Source organism: Rattus norvegicus, chromosome 1, assembly GCF_021556685.1.
Source record: "Rattus norvegicus strain SHRSP/BbbUtx chromosome 1, alternate assembly SHRSP_T2T, whole genome shotgun sequence".
NCBI lineage: Eukaryota > Metazoa > Chordata > Mammalia > Rodentia > Muridae > Rattus > Rattus norvegicus.
Genome location: NC_141534.1, coordinates 229,785,438 through 229,809,547, shown reverse-complemented (window position 1 = coordinate 229,809,547; position 24,110 = coordinate 229,785,438).

Sequence of the window (24,110 nt, the reverse complement as noted above, 5' to 3'; positions counted from 1 at the left end):
GGCCCCAGTAGCAGGATTCAGTAGGGGTAGCATTAGCCGAAATGCCCAAAAGTGGGGAGATGGAACCTGAGGAGACCACCTCCAGTAGACAGGGCCTCCAGCTCAGGCAGCGGCTACCCACTCATCTTCAAAATTTTTAACAGAGAATTTTTTGAGTCTAAAAGAAAAGAAGGGACAGAAATGGAGCAGAGACTTAAAAAAGAAAAGGCCACGAGTTACCAGCCCAACTGGGGATCCCTCCAATACACAATACACACCAAAACCTAACACTGCTACTGATGCCATATTATGCTTCCAGATAAGAATCTGGCATGGCTGTCCTCTGAGAGGCTCTACCAGTTGCTGACTGAGACAGATGCAGATACTTACAGCCAACCATTGAACTGAGGTCAGGGACCCATGTGGAAGAGTTAGGGAAACAATATCAATCAACCAGACCCCTCAGGGCTCCCAGAGACTAAGCCAAAAACCAAGGAAAATACATGGGTTGATCCTGGCACATGCATAGTAAAGGACTACCTTGTATGCCTCCATGGGAGAGAATGTGCATAATCCTGTGGAAACTTGGTGCCACAGGGAATGCTGGTGAGGGTGAAGTGGGGATAGGTGGGTGGGTGGGGAAGAACTCTCTTAGAGGCAGGGAAAGAGAGGGTTGGATGAAAAACCAGGAAGTGGGGCAACTTCTGCACAGTAAATAAATAAAATAATTTATATAAAAAATGGCATATATCTTTAAGTTCTTCATGGCCATTCAAGATTCCTCAGTTGAGAATTTGTTTAGCTCTCTACCCCATTTTCATAGGGTTATTTTATACTCTGGAGTCTAACTTTTTGAGTTCTTTGTAAATTATGGATATTAGCTCTCTATCAGATGTGGGTTTTATAAAGAACTTTTCCCAATCTGTGGGTTGCCTTTTTGTCCTACAGAACCTTTTCAGTTTTATGAGGTCCAATGTGTTAATCATTGATCTTAGAACATAAGCCATTGGTGTTCTGTTCAGGAAAATTTCCCTTCTGCCCATATGCTCAAGGTTCTTTCCTACTTTCTCTTCTATTTGATTCAGAATATGTGGTTTTATGTGGAGGTCCTTGATCCACTTGGACTTGAGCTTTGTACAAGGAGATAAGAAGCGATCAATTTGCATTCTTATACATGCTAACCTCCAGTTGAATCAGCACCATTTGTTGAAAATTCTCTTTTTTCCACTGGATGATTTTGGCTTCTTTGTCAAAGATCAAGTGACCATAGGTGTGTGGGTTCATTTCTGGGTCTTCAATTCTATTCTATTGATCCACCTGCCTGTTCCTGTACCAACACCATGTGACTTTTATCACTATTGCTCTATAGTACAGCTTGAGATCAGGGATGGTGATTTCCCCAGAAGTTCTTTTATTGTTGAGAATGGTTTTTGATATCCTGGGCTTTTTTGTTATTCCAGATGAATTGAGAATTGCTCTTTTTATCTCTATGAAGAATCTGTAGATTGCTTTTGGTAATATGGTCATTTTTACTGTGTTAATCTTGCAAAAGGAAAATGAGCAAAAGGAAATGCAGGGACAAAGATTAGAGCAAAGACTGAAGAAAAGGCTACTCAGAGACTGCCCCACCTAGGGATCCACCCCATCTACATATCGCAAACCTACACACCATTGCTGATGCCAAGAAATGCTTGCTGACAGGAGCCTGCTATAGCTGTGACCTGAGAGGCTCTGCCAGAGAGTGACACAGATTAGGATGCAAACAGTCAAACATTGGACTGAGCACAGCGATTCCAATGGAGGAGTTAGGTGAAGGACTGAAGGAGCTAAAGGTGTTTGCAACCCTATAGGAAGAATAGCAGTATCAAACAACCAGAACCCCAGAGCTCCTAGGCACTAAACCACCAACCAAAGACTATACATGGAGGGACACATGGCTCCAGATGCATATATAACAGAGGATGGCCTAATCTGTCATCAATGGGAGGGGAGCCCCTTGGTCCTGTGAAGCCCTGATGAACCAGCATAGGGAATGCTAGGGTGCTGAGGCAGGAGGGGGTTTGTGAGTGGGGGAGCACTCTCATAGATGCAGGGGGTAAGGGGGTAGGATAGGGGGTTAAACTGGGAAGGGTGATAACATTTGAAGTGTAAATAAATAAAATAGCCAATAAAAATTTTCATTAAAAGTGGCACATAGCTTCAGGACATACCAGCCATTATGGTAGAGAAGGAAAGGCTATTGAAAGTGGTCTTTTCCAGGCAACAAGGTGTGGGTAACAGATAGGGAACTATTCTAACACCAGAGGTGACTAAAACTACAATGGTCTGTTTCTCATAGACAAACTTCATTACCAATACTGGATTCCTAAATGTTCTGTCCAAATATTATCACCTGGTATTCAGTGCTAAATTTCATCTGGTTGTTGGGCACATCCCATTTCCAAACCACAAAAATGATCACCATGAAAGGTATAGATTCTCTTTAATTAGCTCAACTAACTTAATTTTAGTCTCTGAGGAGGGGACTGGAGATAATTTTTTCATACTGAAAATGGTTCTGCTGTATATCTAGTTTGAGAAACACGATTTTGCATCTTTCTGCCAGTGCATCCCTTCACTGGTACTCAAAGCACAGCTGTAAGTAGCACTGTAGGAATTATTAAAAATGTTAATCCCATAAAGAGTTCAAAGTTAGAAAATCCACCTTTCAGGGAGAAGACTCAGGAACTTTTGCAGATGTCCTTGGGGCTGGGAGAATGCTGCTAAGTCACTATAGGCCATGCATAAACACAGCAATACTACAGGCAAAACAATTTTACCTCTGCTCTTTCTCTGCTATTCAGTATCTTTCCCTAAACCTGCACAAAGGCATGAGGAACACTGGCTGGACTGATAGACAGGAATATCTCTCAATGGAAGCTTCATCTGACTTGATTCCCTTTCTACATAGTCTTCTAAAAGGCAGTCATTTTTACAACTAATTTTATAACAATTATTACCTATGTTATACTCCTTGGTGATTGAAATTTTCAAAATTTTGTTAAAACAGATAAAACGTAGCAGTAAAGAGTATCACCTACCTGTTGTGATGGTCCACTGATTGTGAGCAAGGTGTACAACATATTTTTTATTCCAGTCCCTTAGTTCTCCACTTCATTTTCCTAAACCACAATGGTTCTCCAGTCTAATCCTACCCTAGCCCCCGACCCTGTCTCTCTCTCTGTCTCTTTGTCTTCATAGCTGTCTCTGTCTCTGCTACCGCCCTCTCTTGGTCACTTTGGGTGTGAATGGATTCATGTACACTTATGTGGGCAACACTCTATTTTTCTTTTTATCAGTTCCATATAAGAGGTAGGAACATGCAATGGGTAAGCACACTTCCTACAGTGTGCCAAAAACCTGATTTCTCGAACTGCTTTAAAAGCACCATGCAGCAATCTGCATCTATTATCCTGGCATCCTGTGGGGATTTGACTACTAAAGATGATAAAACACAGGCCAACTAGCATGGTTTATGCTGCACTGAGGTAGAAACAATAGAGATCCTGTCTCAAGCTGGTGGTGGCAAGAATCTCTTAAGGTTTCCCTCTCATTTCCACAAGGAAGTTGTAGCAAATGCAACACCCCCTTCCTTACATACAAAGTAAATCAACTAAAAATCAAAATCTTACTCGAAATTTCATCATATGAAATAGCTACAAGAGAAATTAATGGTTAAAATACAAGGCACCCTAAGCATGAGTTCTTTCATTTTGACTAAAGTAAAGTAAACTTATTTGGAAAAGGATAAAACAGAATTTTGAAGGATTGGTAACTTTCCTACTTTCTAGATAAAATTTCAGCGGATTGAATAAACTTCCTATATATTCTTCCCAACAGGAAATTGGATCAGTCATTTAATAATTAAAATAGTATTTTTCAAATATAATGAAAGACAGAATTTATCAAAAAAACTTTTACAAACACTTCTACATGATTAATATGAACTGTTCAAAATTATTAAAATACTCCAAATTCTCTCAAGTACAGGAGTTTGTAGACCAATGATAATCTTTTTACTAAGATGACATTGTATACATTTTCCATTATATTGTTATCCATCAATAGATGCGAAACATTTATTGTACATGTTTAGGGTTGAGATTTATTTATTTATTTATTTATTTATTATCTTGGTGTTTTAGCTAGTGAAGACATTTAAGTATGTCTTACTGTTGCTGGTGTATAATATACTGAAGAAGACAGGACCATCCAAAATACTTAAACAGAGAACAACTTTTAATTATTCCTATAATTCCATTTTCCTACTTATAAGATATCACACAATCTGTACTTAGCATTAACACTTCAAGACTAAAATACTGTTGGAAACAAGAAGATACTGGTTACATGAAAAAATGTTTGTGTGATTTTCTTTTCCAGCTATTTAAGTTTTGTATTTATAATGTTCTAGTAACATAAAAATAAAGTATTAAACATTTCAATAGTATTTTAATGTTATTAAATATAGAATGACTTGAGATATCATATGAAGAATAAAATTATTGATACCTTCTTAGCTTTAATGATTATTTAAAGAGCTTCCACATATTTAATAAATGTGGACAGGGGCATTTTTTCTTATTTAAGTTATTGTTTGGGAAGTCCAGACTGCTTTATTTGATAAATAAGTTGTTAAAATATGTTGTAGTACTTGTCAAATCCAAAAAGATTAAGTTTCAAATATGCATAATGTATGTAATATATTCCTTTAATATGCAACTCAGTGTTTATATTTGTATTTCTGCATTATGAAAATTCCAAATTAATTTCATACATTAAGCATGCTGAGGAAAATAAATGCCTTTAGGAATCCTTGAAGATAATGGGACAAGATATGAAATGGCAAATTATTATTTAAATATTAAACATTATCATACATTTTACAAATACACTTCATTCTTTTTAAAAATATATGTTTTAGTTTTACGTATTTATCTGTGTCTCTGTGTGGGTTATGTGCACATGTGTAAGGTTCTTACAGAGTCCAGAGGCACTGGATTCCCCAGGATCTAGATATTAGATTTACAGATGGTTATAAGTTGCCCAGTATGCATGCCGGAAATTGAACTTAGATCTTTTGGAAGAGCAGTAAACACTCTTCTCCACCAAGCCATGAGTCCTACCACCAATATAATTTATTTTGTAACTGAGCCTGAACATTTTTTCTACTGGGAGTTTAGGTTTATCTGTTTATTTATTTACTCATGTCCATATCTTGTTCCTTGTTTTAGGTCTGTATAAGTTTCTTGCTACTTCCTGATTTAACTTTTAGGTAATATACTCCTAGATATTCATCCATTAATTTCATTTTTTTCCAATTTCATGGAATATGTACTTTGTTTATGTACTAAAGCTTTTCTGAATTTCTTAGTGTCTATTGTATCACATTCTTTTTATCACTTAGTTTGCTACCTGTGTTTTTCTGAGAGTTTAACAAAGTTGTTGGTTATTTTATTTATATGTGTATGTATTTATGAATGTACACATGTGTACAGGATTGCTAAAGCATGTGTGTGTGGAATCTAGAAGTGGTATTGAATGTTTTTCTCAATTAATCTTCATCTTATGTATGTATGTATGTTTGTATGTATGTATGTATGTTTGAGACCATTCTAGCTGAACAGGCTACTTACTGATACATATAGACTAGCTGGCCTGCAAGTCCGAAGAATTATTGTGTCTCTTCCTCTTCAGGGCTGGATTCCAGGCATGTATGTATCTAGCTTTCAAATGTGAGTTTTTGGGATCCAAACTCAGATTCCCATGTCTGAACAACAAAGATGTACTTACTGAACCAGGTGCCCGTCCACCTTTCTGAATTTTTAATGGAGGTAACTATCTACAAGTTTCTCTCTTAGGACACTTCCCAGGGCATCATGTAGATTTATTTACATTCTAATTCAATTCACTTTTTTCCTTTTAAATTTCTCCAATGCTTTATTTACTCTTTAACATTATATTGCTCAATTGGTATTTGTTTCTGAATCTTCAATAATTTATCTTGCTCTTGCCTTCTAATTTTGTGACACTATTGTCAAGCTGCACAATTCAGATTTTAATAATATATTCTTAATTCATAAAGAATTTCACATGACATATTTTAATAATGTTTACCTTCTTAACCTAATTTCTCCCAAGTCCACCTTCAACTTTTTACTTCTCTCCAAAATTTTCTTTGAAAAAAAGAGAAAAACAGAGAGAATGAGTAAAAAAGAAAGAGAGAAAGAAAGAAAGGAGGAAAGAAAGAAACAAAGAGAGAAAGGAAGAAAAAAAGAAGAAAACAGATCTAATATACTTAAGTACTTAATACTTAAATACTCTTGGGTGTAGGGGTTTCCCTGGAGAGAATCTATAGAGGAATTTTAATTGAGCATCATAGCTTCTCTGACCACATTCATAGACCATCTAATGTGATCTGCCTGGCATGCAGCCACTCCCTTAGTATAAACCTTTAATCCTTTTGGCTGTTATCCTTTAGTCTACAGCTTTGATCTCAGTCACTGATGTCTACTTTAAGAGTAGATAAAGGAATGGATCAAGAAATGATTTGACAGAGTGATAAGGAGTACAGCACAGAAAAGAGTAGCTATTAATGATTGGAGCAGGGAGTTGGAAGTGAGTCAGTTGGGAGTCAGTGCTAGGAGTGCAGTGCAGTGAGATCCAATGCAGGTCAGCAGAGGCAGTTGAAGCCAGAGAATAAGAAGGAGCCATAAGATTAGAATAAATTACCAGCGTTAATTTGAGTCCAAGTGAAGCAATTCATTCGAAACCTGAGAGAAGCCAGAGTGAATCAGTCAACTTCGAGAGGGGCTGGGGCCAGAGCATCTGAGTTGGCCCAGCCAGGTAGAGTTTAGAGCTAGAAAGGGTGAACTTATTCAGCAGTAAGTCTACAGGATGACAGGGACATCTGGAGAATAAAAGATAATTTTATAGGGATATTTTACCATAAGTCTAGTATTTATTTTAATTTTCATTGGTTAGATTGTATGATCTGTTTCATAGAAAGTTCAGCAGGTTGATTTTTATTCCATTTCTATATCTGTTGATTGTTTCATAGCTTGCTAAATTTTTACTTGATCTATACTGTTATTTAATGTACACAGTTCTCTATATTTTGTTAGAACTACCTGTCTATTGGTGAAAGAATGGTTTTGAAGTCTGTCCCTACTATCGTTACAGGCTTAATCTATGTCTTTATATTGAGTATTATTTGGCTATACATGTGCTTGGTGAATATATGCAAAAATTTCAGTATCATCTCTGCCAGATTATTAGCTTTATCTGTATGAAATGATTTTCTTTTTTCTAATTTGATTTGAAATTTTTTGTCAGTTATATATATCAGTGATACTTTTTAGTTTCTAGTTTCATTTTCTGAGAATATCTTAACTCTACATTGATCCTGCCATTGAATATGTCTTGGTGTGATATAAATCTTTAAGGAAACAAATACATGAATCTTGATTTTGAATATTATCTTCTAGTCTATGCCTTTGATTGGGGAATTGAGAGCATTAATATTTGGAATTTTTCTTGAAAGTTGTCTATTAAAACCTTTCTGTTTTAAAATGTATCTTATGTTAGGTGGTTTCTCATTTTAGATTTGTAAAATTCTGTTGGAGTGTAGTTAATTTTGTTCATGGGCTCATGGCCATGTTCGTATGTTTCTTTTGTCTGAAAAAGTTATTTATCCAGAAATCTCTATGTAACATGGGCTCAGTGTTATCAATTTCTTTTGCTTTCTCTTTTTATTTTTTATAATTATTGGAATATTTAACCTTCAGTTGTAACCGATAGTTTTGTTGGGTATAATAGTATAGATTGGAGTTATCTTTCAGAGCTTAAGATATACCATTCCAAGCCCACTATTGTTACTCTGAATGGCCTGTCTTTTCATGTGACTTAGTGTGTTTTTTTTTTACTTATATCATTCCTTGTTCTGTATATTTTATCTCGATTTTAATATGACACAGGGGAAATATTTTACTGTTGTTTCTCTAGATGAATATTTCTTTACCTAGATGGGAGCATTTTTCTCTTATGCTATTAAAGTGTTTTTTATGCCTTTGTCTTCTAATTTATCTAATTTTATGTCTATAAATGTGTATTTAGAATCTAATAATGTCTGATTAGTCTTGGATGTTCTATTTATACATTGTTTACTTATCATGATATTTGGCTAAATATTTCAATTCCTTTTTCATGTTTTTAAGGCCTAATTTTGTTCTTCCATTAATTGATTATTTCTGTTAGGAATGAACTTTTTCATTTTATTAAATTTTTTATTTTTAGCACTTCAATGTGAGTTTTTAAAGTATTTGTCTCTATTAAAATCTACTTCCATCTCTAATATTTATTATTTACTAACATCAATCAACTGTTTTGAAAGTCATCTAAGAGTTCACTTTTGTCCTCGGATTTCTTATAAAATACTTCCTCCATTCAGATGTATAGTACAAATGCTCTTGAGTTCTTCATTGCTAGGGTATCTCCATCAGAGATTATAATCCACTTGATCCCAGTTTTTCTGTATGTTTTCTGTTCTTCCTTTGTTCCTGGCTACCCTAGTTGGGTCAATCTCAATGCCATTCACTTTGCAGCAGTGAATTTTCAATCAACTCCTTTTCAAAACACATAAGAAAAATGTGAATTGAAAATTTATAGAAAAGATAATAAACATTACTCTACTAATAAGGTAGGATTTTTTGGGTATGGTAAGATTGGCATAGATTTAAACTTTTTTTCCAATTTTTGCTAACACATCATAAACCCAAAATATTTAAGTTTACTGTGACAGCTCCCCAAAATAATTCTGAAAAGTGACATTAGTTATAAATAAATGTTTAGTCAGGAATACTCAAATTAAAGATTCATTTTGTATTGTGCCCCTTCAAGACCACATCTAGGAATCATGCTATAGATACAACTGTATCTAAGTGAAATAACATAACCTTGAGTAATATTGATGAGTAAACACAGCTATATTCAAATTGTTGCTTAAAACCAATGTTTGCTCTCATGCCTATCCTTTCTGGTAGGTGTGCCATTGGTACTACAGTGTTTAAATATTCTGAATTTTACTACATATATCAGATTAATTTATTTTTATCAAAAAGAATGAAAGTGGTACTCAACATTATTCATGATTAGGGAATTAGAAATTAAAGCCACAACAAAGTGCTATTGCAAAGCAAAGGATGCCTATTAAAATCCAAAGTACCAAGTTCTGGGAAGAATGTATTTCTGAGGGATGAAAGGTAAGGCAACTTGTTTGGAAATCAGTTGACAAATTTCAACAGTAATAACTGCATACCAATATCTTGAAAAGTCCACATCTTAGCTTTTGTTCTATTGCGGTGATGAAACATCATGATGAAAGCAATCTCATAAATGAAAGCAATCTCATAAATGAAAGCATTTAGTTGAGGGCTTGCTTGTAATTTTATAAGGTTAGTCCATGATCCTTAATCACAGTGTGAAGCAGCCATAGCCTAAGAGCAACAGCTGAGAGCTTTTGGACTGGAGAGCGAGACTGGAAAGACATGGGTTTGAAACCCCAAATCCCTTATCTGCTGGCATAACTTCTTCTAAATGCAAACCTACTCCAACAAAGCCATACCTCTTAATATCTTTCAAGCAGATTCACTAATTGATGAATGAGCAATAAAATATATGTGCTTATGGAGGTGATTATTACTCAAATTACCACGCTTGATTTCAAGAGAAATTAAATTTATATTAGGAAAATATCTTCATGAAAATATTTGTGATATATTCATCCATTATCTCCCAATAAGAACAAATCAGAATCTCTTGAACTGATGAATTAGCAAACAGTTGTACCTCCAAGATGAAACACTGTTCCCTCTTTTAAGAGAACCTCTTTTCTCTAAGTAGCTCTTTGTCGTATAATTTACATGTCACACAACTGATCAAATTTAATGATAGTGTTTAATATTTTGAGTGAAATGTTCAGAAATATCATGAAACTATTACCACATACATTTAAACATTTGGTTGAGTCTGGGGAGCTTCCTTATATCTTTTTCAGTCAAGTTCTGCCAGCATCTGTAGTTTCCAGGAGTTATGAGCACTCTAAAGCAGTAGACTTAGATTTTCTGGATATTTTCAGCAAACAGAATTGTACAGAGTAAAGTCTATTGTTTTGGTCTTTTTAACTTAGCATAATGTTTGTGTTTATCTATTTTGTAATGTACAGCAGAACAACATAGACAAAATTCAGAAGTCCATTTTGAGGTCAATAGAAACCAGGAGGACAGAATGATTAAGACCACAGGGTGGAGAGAACAACAGAGGAAAGTGGGACACTGAGAGTGGCGGGGTGCTGATAAAGACAGACAGTGGCAGCAAACTGATTGAATTGTGAGCTCTCCCAGAGATTTCCTATTGTACAGAATAAGTACTCCTGTGGTAAAGACAGATGCATAAAAAAAGCACATCACCATGTCCCATGGAAATCCCAAGTCTTCCTGGAGTACAAAGTGGATTTATTCACATAAAAGCAAGATGAAGAAAAAACTGGTAGCAGTTTTTTTATTCCTTCAATTTGATAGTTTAAAACAACTTGGTAAATACAACCTTCTCAATATAGAAACAACTTAAAACAGCAGTAAAATTAGTCCTGACAGGTACACGAAACATTAAAATTACCCAAGTATGAGAAAAAGAATGGACAGCCTGAGTTGTAATATGTCTCAAAACTTGCAGTAAATATTTCACAATTCCTGGCAAAGAATAAAGAAAACTAACCCAATGTAGGAACACTGCAGCATTTTGTTGTGTCAGTGTGTTCTAAAAAAAGAAAAATTATTAAGTACTTAGAAAAGAGAAAAGGTATACAAGAAGTCATAAATAAGAGCTCTGTCATTATTAGTGTATCTATCATAAGCAAAATATAATTTAAAAATCTGGAAGATAATAACTGAAAAAAATAAGAGACCCACAGTTTATATTAGGGAAAAAAATCCAAATTGAAGATGAAATACAGAGACAAAAATTTCTAGTTACAACCTCATTAACCAACCTAGTTATAGGATAAAAAGTGGAATGACAAAGTGTTATTGTAGAAAGAAAAACCAGGATAATATAAATTAAACTAAATATAAATGGATTAAATGTACTCTACAAAACGGTTGGAGGCTAAACCCTGAAAAGAGAAACACTAGGCAAATGCTCATGAGGGTTGCAAAGTAAAATCTTTTGTTGGAAAGAAAAGTATTTCTAGTCTAGTATTGTAGACCTGATAATATAAAATCACCTACAGTAGGAATGGTTCAGCCATGGGATCCTTATGAATAGAGTAAATGCCTAATCAAGAAATGTAGCTGACTGTTTCAACATTTTAATTATTGTATGTATTGGTTTGATTTTGTTATGTCTATCTGCTTCAGGTTCTATGTAGTTGGAAACTTCTCTAGAAGGAAAACCCTGATCTACTCAGTATTGTCTCTGTTGGAACTCTAGATTGCTGCCCTAACTGGGCTTCCTTCGTAAATTTCCACTGGATCTTTTTTTGTATGCAGTCAGATAATCTTGTCTATATCTGTCTGTCAGTGTGCTATTATTTTAGTTACTTGATATTTATTTTTTTACTTTGGTTTTCTGTTTACATCAAAAATTCATTCATTCAAAGGTGAAAGTATGGCTATCATACATTTTCTCTAGACCATAAAAAAACACTTAGACTATTTGCTTTTGTGATAAATTTAGTGTTATTGATAATCTGTTTTTATTACTTAAAATATTTGGGTTTGCTTTAATTTACCTTACTACATGCTAAATGTATTTCCAAACAACTATACATGGAAAATTTGGTTAGATTGTCCAGTTCTTAAGGGAAAATATCTATAAGAAAAACAAAAGACTATCTTTTAACATGGACACAAACACCCCAAATGTGGTAGTTTGACCATGCTTTTGTTTGGAGGAATGTGCACTTTTTGAATGTGGATTAGGGAAACAGTCAATGCTTTAAGGTGGGTTTAATAGACCATCCTATTAGGAACGTGGAAGAATGTGGTGCTGGGAGTCATTTGAACTATTGGGGTCTAGCTCCAGAGGTTTCAGAGGAGAAGAATGTTAGTATATGACCTACTTCCAGTTCTTGTGATATTTTGGCAAAGAATGTGGCTTTTTCCCCTGTCTGTAAAGTTTGCCTGAGGCAAAACTGAAGATTTTTGGATTAATTCCATTAGTAGAGGAAATCTCAAAACAGCCTAGTATTAACTCTGTGGTTATTAGTGTTCACTCTTATATAGATTTATAATGGAATATACCAAACTGAGCTAGTAAAATTATAGTATGTATGATGATTGAGGAGAAATGGGGTACTAGGAAGCAGACAGGAGCTGATCCTGTGTTCAATTAGGTTGAACAGACTATGAAATGAAATAAAAACAGTAGTGATAGCTGGGCAAGACTCCTGCCAAACTAGATTTCCAATTTGTGAGAAGGAATTAAAGAACAGCATAGGTCCAGGCATAGTGGTTCATGCCTTTAATCCCGATACTCTAAGTGTGGTCTACAGAGCACTTTCCAGGACCACCAATCTTAGTAAGTGAAGGAAATAATTGACAACAGAAAGCTGTGAGGATATAATTGAGTGAGGGGGGGGTGTCATATTCTAGGCCTAGCAAGCAGCGGAACTTGGCAGCTTCAGTCACACGCTTCTGGTGTTAGACTCAAGATAGCAAAAAGGGATTATAGAGTCACCCTCTTAAGGGAAGAAGCTGGGACCAGGCCTGTAGTAGGCATGGAGGAGTGTCCCTGTGTGGAGGCCCCGAGAGCCCATTGTGTGAATCTGTGAAGGCCCTAGATTGCCTAGGGACTCCAAAAGGTTGGAGATATCAGAATCTTTGGAAACTCACTGAGTAAAGCTGCTAATAAGGAGTGGCTATGTCTCAAGAGAAAGAAGTATATTGTGATCAACAATGCTAAAAGGATTTAAAGCTCTGAAGATCACTTTGACATCAGACATGGAATTGGAGAATTTGGGTGTGCCCAGTTGATTTTGGTCTTGCTTTGTTCCATTATTTTTTCACTATGCTCCCTCTCCTCCACTTTTGAAAGGATAATGTATATCTTGTGTCATTATATATTCAAAGTATGTAATCTATTTTATAATTTGGATATAGGAGAATACAGTTAAGAGATTCCATGAACCTCAGAAGAGACTTTGACTTTTGGACATTTGAACATTGTTGAGACTGTGATAGACTATGGGACTTCTGAAGCTGGATTAAATGCATTTTGCATTATGCTATGGCAACAAGTGTGTGGGCTTCAGAGTGTGAAAAGTGATGGTTTGAATTGGTACCACCCCTCATAGACTCCTATGTTTGAATGCTTGGCCCAAAGAGGGTGGCACTACATGGTCTGGCCATATTTGAGTTGGTGTAGCCTTATTGGAGGAAGTGTGTCACTGTGGAGAAAGACTTGTATTCTTAAGCTACAGGCAATATAGTTTGAGTCTTCTGTTACCTGTGGATCAAGATGTAAGACTCTCAGTTACTTCTCCACCACCATATCTGACAGCATATTTCTATGTTTCCTGCCATGATGATAGACTAAACCTCTAAACTGTAAGCCATTCCCATAAGAGTTGCTATGGTTACATATTTTTGCAGCAATGGAAACCATAATTAAGACATATTATGGCATCTATTTCAAATGTCTATAAACACTGACCTCAACAGATTATTCAGTACCTCTGCATATATTCCAATCTGCAACCTAATGTATTTACTTGATTCATCCTACTTTCTTCTTCATGGTTGCTAGCATTCGTACGGACATGCTTTAGAGATTGGCAGATTAGTCATTAATCATTGACTCCCATAGATGACATTTTAAAATGTTCTTCAAAGGATAACACCCAGCTGTCAATAAGATTGTTGAAAGAAGCAATGAATGATTCATATCCTACTAGCTTACTAGAAAGAGCTTTTTCCATATTGTCTTCTGTATTAGTCAAGGTTCTCTAGAGTCACAGAACTTATGGAATATGTCTATATACTAAGGGAATTTATTATAATGACTTACAGTCTGTAGTTCAACTAGCCCAAAAATGGGCAGCTGTGAATAGGAAGTCAAAAACTTTAATAGTTGCTCAGTTCCACCAGGCTAGTTGTTTCACCTTGTTTTCTGTAAAAGCTAGAATCCTGAAGAAGTAGATTCCAACAGAGGTGGTGGCAAGAAAGTGCAATCAGACAAAGAAGAGTAAGTCTTCCTTCTTCTGCTCCAGCAGAATGTGTCACCCAGATTAAAGGAAGGTATGTAACACTGCCTAGATCTGGCACTTACTTTGTTTCAGGCTGACCTTGAACTCAGAGATCTTCTTGCCTTAGTCTCCTGGGATTAAAGGTATATACCACCTTGCCTATGCCTAAACTTTTCATGCCTACTCTGTGTCAAGATCTCCACGACAAGATCTAGGTCAGAAGATCCTGTACCTTTCAGCTTCATGATCTGGACCACAGGTGTGTTCTCCAAAATGTATAAAGAACTCAAGAGAAGGGGAGGGGAGGGGCTAGGGGGATGTTGGCCAGGAAACCGGGAAAGGGAATAACAATCGAAATGTAAATAAGAAACTCCCAAGTTAATAAATATGAAAAAGAAAAACCCGAGAACATTATTAATAATACTGTCATGTAAAAAAAAACTCAAGAATTTAGATTCCAACAAACCAAATATTCCAATTAAAAGGTGGGGTACAGAGAATTCTCAAAAGAGGAATCTCAAATGGCTGAGAAACACTAGAAATATTCAGTCTTTAGTCATGAGAGAAATACAAATCAAAAGTATCCTGAGATTCTACCTTACACAAATCAGAATGGTTATGATCAAGCAATCAGGTGATAGTACAACCTGGCAAGGATGTGGAGAAAGAGAAACACTCCTCTATCGTTGGTGGGGTTGCAAACTGGTACAACCGCTCTGGAAATCAATCTGGCAGTTCCTCAGAAAATTGCTATGGTGTGCTTACAGACAGGAGCATAGCATGGCTGTCCTCTGAGAGGCCCAACCAGCAGCTGACTAGACAGATAAATATATTTACACCCAACCATTGGAATGGAGTTGGGGAGTCCTATGGTTGAATTAGGGGAAGGAAGGAAGAAGCTGAGGAGGAGGGCAACCTCATAGGAACACCAGCAGTCTCTAACTAACCCGGACTCCGGGAGCACCCAGACACTGAGCCACCATCCAGACCACATACACAAGTCAAACTGAGGCCCTGACACATATATATCAGAGGACTGCCTGGTCTGGCCTCAGTGGGAGAATGTGCAACTAATCTTTGAGAGACTTGAGGCCCCAGGGAGGGGGAAGTCTTGGGGGTGGAGGAGCATTCTCTTGGAGACAGGGGGTAGGAAGAATGGGCTGAGGAACTATGGGAGGGGAGAGGTACTAGGAGGGAGGCAATGGCTGGATTGTAAATAATAATAATAATAATAATAATAATAATAATAATAATAATAATAGTAATGAAAGGAAGTAAGAAAGAGACAGCAACTCAAGTAGGCTTTATGTGTAACTTTAAGATTCAGATTCTAAGAGGTGACCAGGAGAACTGTGTTTAGATCTCTGCTGAGCCTTCTATGTTACAAACCTTACTTTTCCAAGTCCATTTTCATTTTCTTTTTATATAGCACATGTTCATTTCAAGTCTCTGAGTATGCATCATGATAAAGCAAGATATGTTTGTTTGCCTTTTTTTAAACCGCTCCCCTTCTTATCTTTTTCCTTCTTCAAATAAGTTGAAAATTCTCCACTTCTCTAATAAATACAAACAAAACGGAAGAAGACCCATGTTAGGAGGATGGGGCGGAAACACTAATAACTCAGAACAGAACAGACAGGAGGTGGTATAGATGCGGCTCACATGAGGAGGGTTTGAACGGTCCTTGAAATCTGGCAGTGAAAGGAAAGAAATGGACTTCTCAGAGAGACAAGAGCCATGGAGAGTCTGTTAGGAGAATCCTGAGAGTGATGAGAAGCAAACAGAAGAGGCCTTGGTACTCCACAGAAGCAGGAGAGAGAGGAGATTGAAGTAGTAGAAGACTGTATTGTCTCCTTAAAGTAGTCCTTTGTGGCTCACAAGAGGGACCTGAGCTCCAAATAGAGGCTGTCCTTCTTATTCTTCTTAATTCTCATGTTCAGAATTGGGCATAACTGCCTCACCTCTCTGATGTTAAGAATTTGGTAGGGCAATGGCTCCTTTGCAGCCTTCAGCGTGTTAGTTGAGAACAAACCAGTTGGGGATTAACGAAGTGACAGGAAAAGCGACAACACAGTAATGCAAGGCACAATGGAGAAGGGAAGCTCACTGCAAATGAAAAAAGAAACCTACAGTCATTTTATTTATTGAAATCACCACTGATATTGAATGCATATGAGCTCTCTGATATGCCAACTCAATATTTATGGTTGTTAAGGTTATTTAATACCTTGAGAATTAGTGTGAACTCATGAAAAAGTTTGACTTTTGTGGGCCATAAAGAGTTGGATATTCTACATGCATGGATACAAAAATGTGTGGACTTCCATAAATCTGATTATCTGGAAGTACTATTGGTATTTCCATGTGCTTTGTACCATATTTAGCTAAATATCACAATTATCTTGAGCAATAAGAAAGGTGACCTACATTATTATATTCACTGTAGTAATGGAAAAAAGGCTCTTCACAAAAATGTCTTTCTGAAGACTATTCGATCTATCTATCTATCTATCTATCTATCTATCTATCTATCTATCTATCTATCTATCTCCTCCCTCCTACCTCTCCTTCCCTCCTCTCAATTTTTCTTCTGTCTCTCTCTGTTTCTGTATCTCTGTGTCTGTCTGTCTGTCTGTCTGTCTGTCTGTCTCTCTCTCTCTCTCTCTCTCTCTGTGTGTGTGTGTGTGTGTGTGTGTGTGTGTGTGAGCAGATAGGACCAACTGAAATTAGATATTAGCTACTAGGAGACAGAGATATGGCTAAATAAAATGATATTACTAAAGTAAAAAATCAATAGGAAAGGGGAAGAAAGGTGACTTATTAAATCTAGTTTAAAACGTATTTTACTACTGTTGTGCAATGGGCATTTCAGAATCTCCACTTAGAAAAGCACAAAGAGGGAAGCAAGCAAACGGAAAGGGCTCCTCGTGCTCACATTTTACTAAGCCAAAAAGGACAAGGCTTTCATTCAGTTGTTTATCCTTCATCTGTCTATGACAAAGTAATTAATCCCTCACTATTTGACTGGATTTTCTTTAAAGTCCCTTTCATCCTTTTCCCCTTCTTATGTCCATTACCTCTTAGCTGCTCTTCAGTGTAGTCTATGGGGACTGAACCCAGTGTGACTGAGTATGAAAGCAATCATCGACAACATCGGAAATCGCCTGGCGTTCTTTAGAGAAAGGGAAATTAAGCACTACATTGTTGCACTAATTCACCTTTGATGAATACAAAGTAACTTAGCGAAAGAAAGTTCAAACTGGAATTATGATGAGGCGAGTCCATTAGCACTCCAGCAAATTCACATGAGTTCTGGAAGGGTTTTAGGGATGGAACTAAGCCTTCTAATTATCTTTAGACTGAATCATATTAGAAATTGAGCTCTATTCCCCCCTGTATTAGACTCGCTATCTGTTAGTTACTTTGGGAGGAGTATTAACCCTTCAGGGCCTACAGGATCTCTTCTCCACTGGATTGGCATTTAGCAGCAGAAATAGCATATTTCATAGAAATACCTCTGGGGCTCTTTCTCATGCCTATAGATTATGTGTGACTCTATCTTACTCATGAAAATAAGTTAGTGTTAAAAAATCTTCATTTTTTCCCACTTACCACAAGAATGACTGGATTCACAATTCCTGTGCTCGGTTACCACAGAACAATTTCAGATCTATCCTCATCTTTTGCCTATAACTTTTTAAGTCTCTCGCGAGTATAAATATTTCAGTTTTAGGTTCTAAGTGCATAGGCTCATTAGGACACATGAAGAAATCCATATATTCTTCCAAGGAATCGCTCTACACGCATTAAGATATACATTTTGAGAGGCAGCATTAAGATCGTCTCTTTGTCACAAACAAAAATCAAAGGTCGAGTTTGTCTCTCTAATCAAATAATCTTCTGCCACTATTACATTTTTCTTTACGATGTAGCTTTGAATATGAAAAAACCCATCTTCTAAACCTGGATCATCAAATCTTCTGAGTACAACTGGTCCCTAAGTTTCCGTTGCTAGGCTAATCTGGCAGTGCTTAGTTAGATGTGTTCACCACCAGATTCTGCTATGTGCTGACTCTAATGTCTGACACTCTCTTACCTAGCAGATCAAATTAATGGTTGCAATTACAGTGGTACATTTCATAAGGGATTTATTTCAGGTGATAATATTAGGATATTTTGTTAATTATTAAGCAGATATTTTTAACCAGTGCTATTAAACAGTTGACATACTGAAATATTTTAGATAGCAAAATAGACACGAATAGCAAGGAACACATGCGACATCAAATAATCTTTTAAAGGCACAGTTCAAGCACAGACTGGGTTATGAATAATTTCTTTTCACTAGCAGCCCTTGAAAAATTAGTAATCATTTTATAAGATATTGTGAACAGCTCAAATTTTAGGTGAGATACCTTAGAGATCATCACAGAAGTCCTTTGGCTCATATAGAAAAGGTTATAGATAACATAATATCGTATAGTTTGTGGATTCGTGAATTGTTTCAAAAGGTCAGGTACAATAGAAGATTGTGCATTTCAGCAGGCTACACTCTTTCCACTAGCACTGCCTACACATGCATTTGGGGGAACGGTCAGTACAGTACAATCCCAGTCAATGACTTTCCCTGATGACCGTGCAGTCTATGGTTATTTTTACCCAATGTTGCTTTCTTTTCATTATGGTACATTAAATAAGACATCATTCGAGCCATTCACTTTATCACATTGTAAACTCTATAAAGAACACTGGAGATGTTTTGCCTTTCCCCTTTGCTTTGTTGTCTGTTACTTCAACAAATGGAATTTATACATTTTATAGAACAATAACCCCCCCCCCTGTGATAATTTTAATAGGTAACTACAGACCCCCTTTTCAAGTTTTGTTTTTCTTTTAGGTTTATTTATTTTCATTTTATGTGTACAGGTAATTTTCATGCATGTATGTATGTATGTGAACTATGTTCATGCACCGCCTGAGAAGGCCAGAAAAGGACATAAGATTCCTCTAGAACTGGAATTACAAATGACTGTTACTTGTCATATGAGCTTTGGTAATCACATTTAGGAATGGAAGAGTAGCCAGTACCCTTAACTGCTGAACCATCAAGGCTCTCTACTGAAACATTTTTAATATGAAAACTAAGAAGGATGCTAAAGAAATTCCTAATACTCAATATCAGAGGGAAAATAAATTAGAACTCTCAAACCCTCACAGGACCCATCACACATAAACTAACAAGGCATCCATGAGTATCACAACTCCTCTCCTAGATGAGAGATGGGCTACACACAAGTAAATATTCATCCTGCTTCAGAGGAGAAGCCACATGGGATTAGACCAGGGATTTTCAGTAAGTGAGTGGTAAAGATGTGAATTGTAAAATTTTACTCAAAAGTAATATTTTATTCTTCGATAAGTTTGTGTTCTACAAAAAGCTCATTTTCTGTTTTTGACCAAGAGAACCACTTAATCTTCAATAATAAAAGAAGGGAGAACTTTATCTTCAATAATATACTCTGTGTTCACTTCATATGGAATCTAACATTCATTATGGGGAAACATCTTCATTTTTCTACTTGGAGAAAGTTTGTATTAATTTCTCTCTGTGCTTTCTCATGCAGCTTTATTGAAAATTGTCATCAAATGAATCAGTTGATTAATATTGATTGAGCAAACTATAAAACAATGCTATATAAAATTCCACATTACTATAGTCATCTTATTTCCCTTTGATGAAGGAGGGTTATATGTCTACATATTAGGTGAGATCAAATTTGACAAAGTATTTAGTTTAAAATTCCTTTGTATGCTGGTGCTACTGACTCTGAAGAATTAGTTCTTGGAAATATAATTTCTGAGTTCATGAATCTATGGATTTTTCAATTAAATAAAACTTATAAATTAGCTCCATATAATCTTACAGCATTTTATTCTTTAACAAATAATTTAATGGAATATTAACATTAATGCTTCTTGTACAAAATATTTTGTACATATTTCTTTATTTGAATATTTTCTTTTAATGAATGTTTGAAACTAAGCTCATTATTTTTCTATGATATCACTTTAATTTTTCATAGCCACAAACTTACTTTTTATTAATGAAATAGTCATTTGTTTTGTTAACATTACTTAAATGTTTCTGTTTATGTAATAAAAACTTGGTACTATCATCCTTAAAAAAATTGTTGTTTGCCACAATTAGCCAGTCATATATGTTGCAAACATATTACTAAATATCTATCTTTTAGTTTTTATAATTAATTTTAATTTTTCTCAGATACACATTCACATATAAGTATTTGTGCTGAAAGAGGTAAGTTAGATAATTATAGGCATTCCTACACATTAATTCTTGATGAATGAATAGATTCATTTGTAAATATTTTCACATATATTATTCATATGTACTGCTTTCTCATTGTGATTAGCATAGTAAATATTTAGAGCTTAAGTTTTAAGTATACCATTTGGAACATGACCATGTTTTATTTGTGATAATCAGCTCTGTGCCTAGGGAGAACACTTTATGATCTGAGCTCATTTCTCTAAATCACTCCTTTTCACTTTGCAGTATTTTCACAAGGCAATTATTATTTTTGTTTCAATTTTATTTTGAATTTCTGCCAAACTTTCCACCTTTGGTCAACTGATTCATTATCTGAGTAATTTACTTGAGTAATCTTTATTCCTCAAATGTATACTTCCTAGGAGAAAGTAATACATGGTTTAAAAGAGGGGCATTTTTGCTTCTTCTTGTATTCACATGGACTACATAATTTGCTACATATCTATTACTAGTTTACATAGTTTCCTCCTCTTTTAAAATGGTAGTTGCCTTAAGGGTAAGACAGTTCTGTCTCAGCAGGGCTGCCTGGGTTGCCAGTTATGCAAAGATCCCATCCATTCCCAGGCCTTGTGTTACTTCCTCCTTTCGCTGATTGTCTTTCTGCTATTCTTCCATTTTCAGCTCTCCTGCTTCTCTGTTTGTGATTGTTGATGTCCTCCAATTTGTTGTATTTTATTTACCATTCACTGCATCACAAAGAAACAGTTGCTAATCTGCCATCTTGCCCAGATTCCTCCACAATAAACTCTTTAAACAACTTCCTAAACCATGTAAAGTAGGTTTATTCAGATATAGAGGATTTGTAATCCAGCAATGTGACTTTAATCCCAGAACTCAGAAAACAGAGGCATGGAGATCTCTGGAGCTCCTGGTCAGTTTACAGAGCAAATTCAATGACAGCTAAGATTAGGCAGTGAAGGATGTATTAGTATACGGGGACTGTGTTACAGCACCAGCACTCAGCAGAATATGACAGCTTCAGGATATGGCTTTGGCTTTAGAGTCAAGAGTAGAAGGGGGTTATTAGAATAATTGGTGCTGGCTATCTGGAACTAAGAAATCCCGTGAGTAAGAAGAGACCAGCATCACTGAGAGGAATTCTTCTGGGAAGTGTTTTTTGTGAGCACAAAGAAGCTGTGTTCCAGAGATAGTCAAGGTTGTATGTTATGCTACAGCTGGACTTAGTGATGTATAAGAATCACTCAAGTGGTGCTGGTTTTGAAAGCATGAGGGGTCTCTGCAGGGCTTGGCACTGTGAGAGGCCAGGAAAGGCAACTGATGAAGGTGCAGCCTCCATTGCAGTTGATAGCCCAGGATTCATTCAAGGGGTAATGCAAAGATTTTGAGCCTTGGCACCATTAAGAGAGTCTGTGAGAGGCTACTAGAGAAGCCTAGTTGCAGCAGAAGACTGTAGCATATGGGAAATGCCAGTACCATAGGATGATCATCAAGAAGATCAGCAGCAGGAGTGAAGTGGGGTCAACCAGAGCCCTGCAGTGCTACAGAGAGCAGAGCTAGAGTTGTGGCCCAAGCCTTTTGAGGAGCCCAGCAGATCATGTGTGGATCACAGACATTTTAGAACAAGAAACTGTAACATTGAAGTTGCCTGGGAGACAAGAAGATGCTCAAGATTCCAGAGCCTTGGGATACCTGCTGAGGAAAGTTGTTACCAAGGAGTGAAAACAGCCAAGGAGAAATAATTGTACTCTAATCAACAAAGTAGAAAAGTGAGAGATCTAAAGAATACTTTTGACATCATATGCAGACCATGAGTTTGTCCAGCTGGGTTTTGGTATTGCTTTGATTCAGTATTTCCTTACTATGACATTTAGTATTATAATGTATATCTTGTGGTGCAGGAGGTACATGACCAGCTTTTTAATTTTGATGTTACAGAGGATTACAGTTAAGCAATTGGATGACTCTCAGAAGAGACTTTGAATTTTTGACTTCTTTTTCAATGTGTGTACTGAATCAGATTATTTTTTAAAAATTATCTTTAATCTTTTTTTTACAGTCCAGTCATTATCCCCTTCCTGGCTAACCATCCCATAGTTCCTTGTCTCATCCCCCACCCCCGACCACCATTTCCAAACAGATGTCCCCACTCCCTACCTCACTAAGCCTCCCCACTCCCTGGAGCCTCAAGACTCTCTAAGGTTAGGTACAACTTCTCTCACTGAACTTTGGACTTTTAACATTGTTAAGATTGCTATAGACTATGGGGACTTTTGAAATTGGACTACATGTATTTTGCATTATGCTATAGTCAGGCATACCCCCCACCCCCATATACCCATGTATTTGAACAAGCTTTTTGGAAGCCAGGGAGTAGAATGTGCTTGGCCTAGGGAGTGGTGCTATCAAGATATGTAACCTTGTTGGAGTAGGTGTTGCCTTGTTGGAGGAAGTGTGTCACTGTGGTGGTTTGCTTTGAGACCCTCCTCCTAGTTTCCTGGGAGTTAGTCCTCTCCTGGGCGCAGTTGGAAAATATATAGAATTCTCAGCTCCTCCAATACCATGCTTGCCTCGACACTGCCATGCTTCCTACCATGGTTATAACGGGCTGAAGCTCAGAACCTATAAGCTAGTCCCAATTAAATGTTGTCTTTTATAAGATTTGCCTTGGTCATGATGTCACTTTACAGCAATGGAAACTATAATTAAGATAAGCAACATGGCTACTCTGGCAGTGGATCATATCCAAAGACATTTTAGGTAGTAATGACCTAGTCAGAATTAAGACATGCCTTGCATTACAAGAGGGTCTGACTGGAATACAGGCAGGTCCTTGGTATACTTCTTTAATACCTCTGATTGGAATATAAACAAGCCCTTAATACACACCTTCAACTTTCAATACCAAACAATGAAATTAAAGTGAGTTTGTAGAAGAAAGCAAGTCTTTGAAAATGACATATATTTTTCTTGATTCCCCTACCCATCCACTCTCCCAACCACTCCCAACATTCCCTTACACTTGACAGAACCAAGGGCTTCTCCTTCCTTTGGTGCCCAACAAGGCTATCCTCTGCTATATATGCAGCTGTAGTCATGGGTCAATCCATGTGTACTCTTTGGGTAGTGGTTTAGTCCCTGGGAGTTGTGGTTGGTTGGCATTGCTTTTCTTATGGGGTTGCAAGCCCCTTCGGCTCTTTAAATCCTTTCTCTAATTTTTCCAATGGGGGTCCTGTTCTCAGTTCAATGGTTTGCTGCTAGCATTCACCTCTGTATTTGATGCATTCTGACTGTCTCTCTCAGAAGACATCTATATCCAGTTCCTATAAAAATGCACTTCTTAGCTTCATCAATCTTGTCTAGTCATATATATATATGTATGTATATATATATATATATATATATATATATATATATTTGGGCCACATGTGGGGCAGGCTCTATATTTTTTCAGATGTCTATTTTTATTTTTTCAATATGGTTATGTCATTTATTTATATTTTGAATATTATCCCCTTCCCCAATTAATCCCCTATCCTC